The 6,132-nt window shown below is 34.1% G+C and overlaps 1 protein-coding gene and 1 long non-coding RNA gene across 5 annotated transcripts in view; one reads left to right on the top strand and one right to left on the bottom strand.

Annotated features, from left to right (window-relative positions):
- LOC107833430 (uncharacterized) overlaps window positions 1-1,085 on the top strand; it is a 12,760-nt gene extending 11,675 nt beyond the window's left edge. The window contains exon 5 of the long non-coding RNA XR_001659175.1: window positions 1,075-1,085. This is a non-coding gene — a long non-coding RNA (uncharacterized LOC107833430). The remainder of the gene's footprint in view (window positions 1-1,074) is intronic.
- Window positions 1,086-5,285: 4,200 nt separating this feature from the next.
- The window catches only part of si:ch211-214e3.5 (zinc finger protein 518A), a 26,049-nt gene continuing 25,202 nt past the window's right edge, over window positions 5,286-6,132 (bottom strand). For all 4 annotated transcript variants that reach the window (XM_016662635.1, XM_016662636.1, XM_007575584.2 and 1 more), the window contains exon 4: window positions 5,286-6,095. The gene's annotated coding sequence lies outside the window, so the exon portion shown is untranslated. The remainder of the gene's footprint in view (window positions 6,096-6,132) is intronic.

The following is a 6,132-nucleotide window of genomic DNA, read 5'->3' as shown; positions in this document are numbered from 1 at the left end:
TTAAAAGCTAAAATGAATGGTTATATGCCAGACATGGAAAACTGGGATGACTCCATGCCATGATGTTCAGGATTTAGGTCTCATGGCATCTCAAGGTGTCAACATTGCAGCCAGAGGGCTGAGAGAGGAAATACAGCTTTATTTTGTAGCCATTCAACAGCTACCAGCTTTTATTGCTTTGCAAAAAAATTAATCAGCACAGAAACTCCAAAGCACACAAAGAAGGAATATATATACTTTTGTCAAGAATTTAAAACTGCTTTCACCCCTGTTTATACTCATCAAATTCTGATATATTTTTGTCACTTGGAGAGTTGCAAACTAAGTCCAGCTAGATAAAAAGCATAATTTTAAATTTCTTCATTTGAGAAGATTTGTCAAAGCAAATTGCAGTCATCTTAAGAATAAGTGGTCCATAATTAATAAACTAGTGTTAGTTTTTCTCTGAATTCCTGTTCTGATGTTAATCTAAGGTGGTGGGGTGAGTTCCTCTGGATTCTAAGTTTGTTCTCATCCCTGAAAGAATATGTCCTTTGGACTATATGTAAACTAAATGTTCCTGTTCTGGAAAGTTGTTTCTGGATTCCAAGTTTTTCTAATTCCTTATCTGGAATTGATGGAATTATCGTATCTTTCCCTGTATATAGATACAGGGAAAGATACGATAACGCTAATTTTGATAGACTGGTGGAAATTTTCCTTCGACTCTAAAACTTAAAATAAAACACATTCATAGAATCAAAATATCAATTTCTGCATAGAGTAAAACACTTTGCATACCGTAGGTAAATGTTGTAATTTAGTTTGGTTAAGAATGATTATAGCAGTGTGAATAAATGACTTCTTATACATGTTCTTAGTTGCCAGAAGCATGCGCTCAATGAGCTCAGAGGTTCAAACTCATGAATAAAGAGGACGGATGCTATCTGCTAGATTTACTGTCTTCCATGTTCTTTCAGAAAACAGTTGAGAGTTGTTTTTGGTTTCTCCACTATTTACCTGTTATTTTACTTGCCATTACATTTCTTAAAAAATATAGTCAGTCTTTTCAGCATAGCTGAGCTGAATGTCCAGAAATGAGCCAAGATATTTAAAATTTGCCACAATTCCAACAGGTTGGCCATTGAGTGAAACTGAACCCACTTTCAGGTATTGTTTAGGTCATTTAATTAGCTCTTGATACTTAAGAGGTATCAAGCGTACCGTCGGGGTGGAAGCAGATGAAATATTCTCAGAAAATTAGGTAAGTCATTGTTGTGTTACTATTTTCTCCAAGAGAAGGAGGTGGATGGGTACAGGTAAGTGGGGGATGGGGAGCAGGAATCAACATCCACCAGCTGAGTTAATAAACTGTTTTAGACAACTAATTGTTATGGAGCTAAATTTGTTTCACAATTATTCAGTAAAAAAAATCTTCAAAACATTTGGAATTGGAAGAATTTTTTGTTTCAAACAAAATATATAAAAAAAATTATTGGTGGTCAAAACCTTTTGAATATGACTTAAAAAAAAGTTTTGTTTAAAAAGCTCATTTTAAAAATTTAAATCAATCTTTTTTTTTCTCATGAAGTCAAAAAGTTATTTGCAGAACAAGTTATTATTTGCACAGAATGTTTTGAGTGAGAGGCTATGTTTATGATTGTGACTTTCAAACTTTTGGTTTTGATGCTTCTTTTTTGGTTGGACTCAAAGAGTTTTTATTGCTGGAAACATGAACATCCCATGAGAAGTCTAAAGACGGACAATGTAAGACGTTTCCCTATTGGTTAGCGCTGACTAAAGCGGATGACTGACTTTCCCACCTCAGAACTGTGGCTGGAACTGCAGGGCTTGCTTTATTAGAAAAAAATTAGAGTGATTTTAAATTCTCTGATTTTTAGACCTTTGCTGAGGTTGACAAGTCGATCATGATCTCATAAAATTAAAGAAATCGGCACCAATAAATGGCTGGCCGATAAATTGGTGCATCCCTAGCGAAAAATACTAGAGTCAACATTTTTCATGCAATTGCAGTACAAATATAGGCTGTCAGTCCAGCCTATATTTTAGTTGTAAATAAAAGTTTACTTCCTTCTCTAGCAGTAACTCAGCTCTGCAGAGCCTTGCTAATGAGCTCCAAGTGTGTAAAGTGTGAGAACTGGACTGGGCCACCCTGCTGCAGACCTTTGACACTGACTGCTGTGTAGATGAAAGCTTGTAGAGAGGGGGCTTGTCAGGTTGTTTCATGGAAATGACAAAATGTGTTTATAATGAAAATGAGCTGTGCTTGACTGACATTAAAAAAACAAGACAAAAATAATAAACTAGTGAACCAACAAAGGATACAGCAAATTCACTCCAAGGTTTATGTATCAACTTCCAGCTGATGGTTAAACTGGCCCTTTAAGGTGAGTCATAGGCAAACAGACTTTAAAATTTATCCTGAATTGTTTCAGCGGTGTACCTTTTTAGCTAAAGCCTCCAGTTGACTCCTGTGTTTGTGTCTCAGCATCTCTGACTTTGATAAGTCTTAATGCAGAGGTCTCTTCTTTCCCATCCCCCACATACAGCCATGGGCCACTGGCCTGAACCATTTCAGCTGCAGAGAAGTCAGAAAAATTATGCAGACGTCCCTGATGTGAACATGACCTATTTCAGAGCGCCACAGAAGCCTGCAGATCTCGTATTCTTGCTAGAATGGCCTACCGCTTGCACCTGCCTGCATGTCATAAAAACATCAGTACTCTTGATCTGTTTTTGTTATAATTTATTTATCCATCAAATAATCTTGTGTCCATTTATTGTTTTTCTTGTTTTGCAATTATTCATATTCAAATAAGCAAAATTTTAATTCTGCATCTAATCCTTTGCTAATTATTTTCTACATATCTATCTGCACTATCTCCTTATGTTAATTGCTCATTACTAATCATCTGTGGTGGGAGGGGGACATGCAGAGTCTTAATACCCTCCTGAAAAGCCCTGCCCCATCATAGCCCTCTCTGAAAGCAGTGGTGATGATTATAAATTCCAATTTTTATCGCTTTGGTTTGTTCCCAAGTGGGATCAAGGGGGTAGGGAGTGTGCGCTTGTTTTAGCAGAGTGAGGAGACCAGATTCACATGTGATCTGCTTGTCACTGATAGAACATGTATACAGTCCTGAGATGAATGTCATTAATTTTAACTCAGGAAATTAAATGCTTAATTTAAGTGAACACAATAAAATGAAGCTGTAGAAAATACTTCAAAGATGTAAAAGCAATGGAGTAACTGAGTATAAGTATACAAAATCTTTACTGCTTTGAAAATGTATGTTAAAATTTGAATATTTTATTTATTATGTAGTTGCAATCAAACTACATACTTTGTAGTTTGATTACAAACTCCAATCAAACTTTAGCAAGTCAAAGTACAGATATTAACCAAAATTAACATAGACATGCTTAATAAGTTAAAAGAACTGTAAGTGTCATGTGGCATTTAAGAAACTGTGTTGAATTATTGGAATTTTAAGTAGGGAATCATTTCATCTAAGATTTTTGAAAGAATCTGGAGAATCTGAAGAGTGTAATTATAGTAACACTAGGATTGATGGTATATAAAAAAAGATTTGAGAGTCTAAATTTAAATTATGCATTTTATTAAGTTGACTAAAGTATTAAGGTAATGATTTGTTTTCTTGTGCTGCCCTCTTGTGGAACGTTTCAGCACGCATAATCTTTGGTTGCTTTGATTTAAATTGTTCCCAATTCATGAATGACTGATTTGTTGTACTTGTGAGCCCACAAAGGTTTAATTTGTCTATCTCATTTCTAGGTGCTGCTTCCTGGGTATTATCAGCTGCTTTTTCAGACACTGTCAAGAAATTGGTTTTTTAATCTCATCTTTATCCACCTTTTTAATCTGAGTTTAACCTTTAACCAAATTCAGTATTTGGTTTAACAAAAATAAATATAGTTCTTTGTTGTGTGGTAAAAATTAATCAAACCTGCAGTTTTCCAATAATTTAAATGTCATTGTTCTCCACTCTATTTGGAATAAATGAGTGGCTTTATCTGTTGGTGTGGCTTCATGTTGGCTTGTGTGATGTCACCTGTTCATCTTTGTTCAACTGAGCACAGTTCTCTAGAACACATTAATGCAATGCACGTTACACTGCAATGGTCTGTTTAAGGCCATTCTGTCAAACTAGAACAGCTGTCCGTAAAAACGGTATTCAACAATGGTATTTTCTATATTATAATGTTAAAATAATAATAATAGTACTTGTCTGAATGCCAAAATGAATTAGTGGTATTTTAATCCAGGGTGATAAAAAAAGACTAAAAGAGAAGAAAATGGAATCATGGACCAAACTCAGTGGTTCCTGATCGGTGTGACTGCTGAACAGATAAGGCTCCATGATTAACTAAGTCTGGCTGTTAGCCTGGTCTGGAGCAGTTACACAGGATAAACCTCCATGGTAATTTATGTGTTACCAATTTTGTGAAACCAAATTAGGACTTAATTAAGCCAGGATGTCTGGAAAATCCCAGTTTAACCCGCTATTTTGTGAAATATCCCTCCAAGTATGCTGAACAAGACTCAAAATGTTTTTAGATGGAAAATATTGAGTAAAGCAAACAAGGAAGGCCAGAGTAGTTATGGCCTTTCTTAACACTTTATATTTTCAAAAAAGTACATTTATTTAATGGGTTATTGTTCTCCTCCCTTCCCCAAGTTAAAATGTTTGCTCATGAGTTCACTCTAAATATGTTAAGCCTTGGATGTTTTTGACACATAGCTTTTGTCATAATTGAATGAAAAATCATCTTTTTTGTATGTCAATGTCTTGATTAAAGAGAATAAATGCAACAAAGATCACCTTGTATTAAATTATCAATTTTTATGCAAATATTAAGCTTAGATGGAATCAAAGTAGGTTTAATCATCTGATGTCTTAGTAACAATTATAAATTTCAATACAGCAATTTTTGCTGCCAACTTTTTCCTCCACCTTATTCACACAATGCCAATTTTCTCATAAGACTGCTCATTTCATACATTAGATGCAGATCAATTGATTTAATCTGTGAGCCCACAAATGCAGATTAAATCTTTACACAGGTATTAAACATACTTTTAATTCAGCACATATTTCTGTATTAGCAATGTTTTTATTTGTCTGATGTACAATTCTAATCCTGAATCTTGAACTAAATTATACTTTTAATATAAAACTGTTATAGCTGTGTAGTAACAGCTTTCAGTTTCTCAGTACTGTGATCAGTCAAAAAATAAAACAAAACAAAAAATTAGACACCAATTAAGAATAAGCTTTTTATTTGTTGAAAAATAAATTCTTTGGCCCAGAAGCCATCAGGAAGGAGAAGAAATAGGAAATTTAGGAAATTTGTGAATCAGACAAGAACAAAGCAAAGTCATATGAGGAGGTCATTTGGGATTCCATCCATCTGCCTGCTACAAGCGTCTTCAAGTCTATACAAAAGATTGCAGATGTAGATGGACAACAATTTAGTTAAAGCAATGTGTTATTCAGTTACTGATTTAAATAAGGACCAAACACTTAATCAAATCTCTAATGAAGATTTATCAAAAAAAAAAAAATCCAACTATCTTTTATTTAAATTCTGTTATATTCTCATATGCAATATATTATATTGTAGTCCTTGAGTTAAAAAATACAGATTTCACAAAAACCTAAAACATGACCAATTCAAAATACCAAAATGTAATCACCAATGATATATCGCAGTTTAGCAGGATCTTAAAGCAATAATGACAATGACAAAAAAACAACAACAAAAAACATAAAACGTTCCCAAAGTACCTGTTCAGCACATGGGTTTCTTTCTTCTTTCTATGGAACAATTATGTAAATACAAAACAGTAGCATGGCTTGTTGCTCAAAATAGTTTGCATACTAAGAGGGAAGAAAAAAATGTTAAGGGTCATCCATCAAGTACTACAATCATTTCAACTCAAAGAATCCAGAAACTCTAAAGTCCTAGAAGTAGGAAAATTGTGAAATGTAACATAAAATGGGTTTAAAGCAGAAAAGACATAATGACAATGTGCAGATATACAGTACATTTAAGTAAAGTCCAAATACAGCCTCATCGTGTGCACACACCCACCACACACACACACAC

The sequence above is a fragment of the Poecilia formosa genome, unplaced genomic scaffold (genome assembly GCF_000485575.1).
Source record: "Poecilia formosa unplaced genomic scaffold, Poecilia_formosa-5.1.2 Scaffold382, whole genome shotgun sequence".
Classification (NCBI taxonomy): Eukaryota; Metazoa; Chordata; class Actinopteri; order Cyprinodontiformes; family Poeciliidae; genus Poecilia; species Poecilia formosa.
Note: the sequence above shows the minus strand (reverse complement) of the source record. Positions and strands in the feature narration are given on the sequence as shown.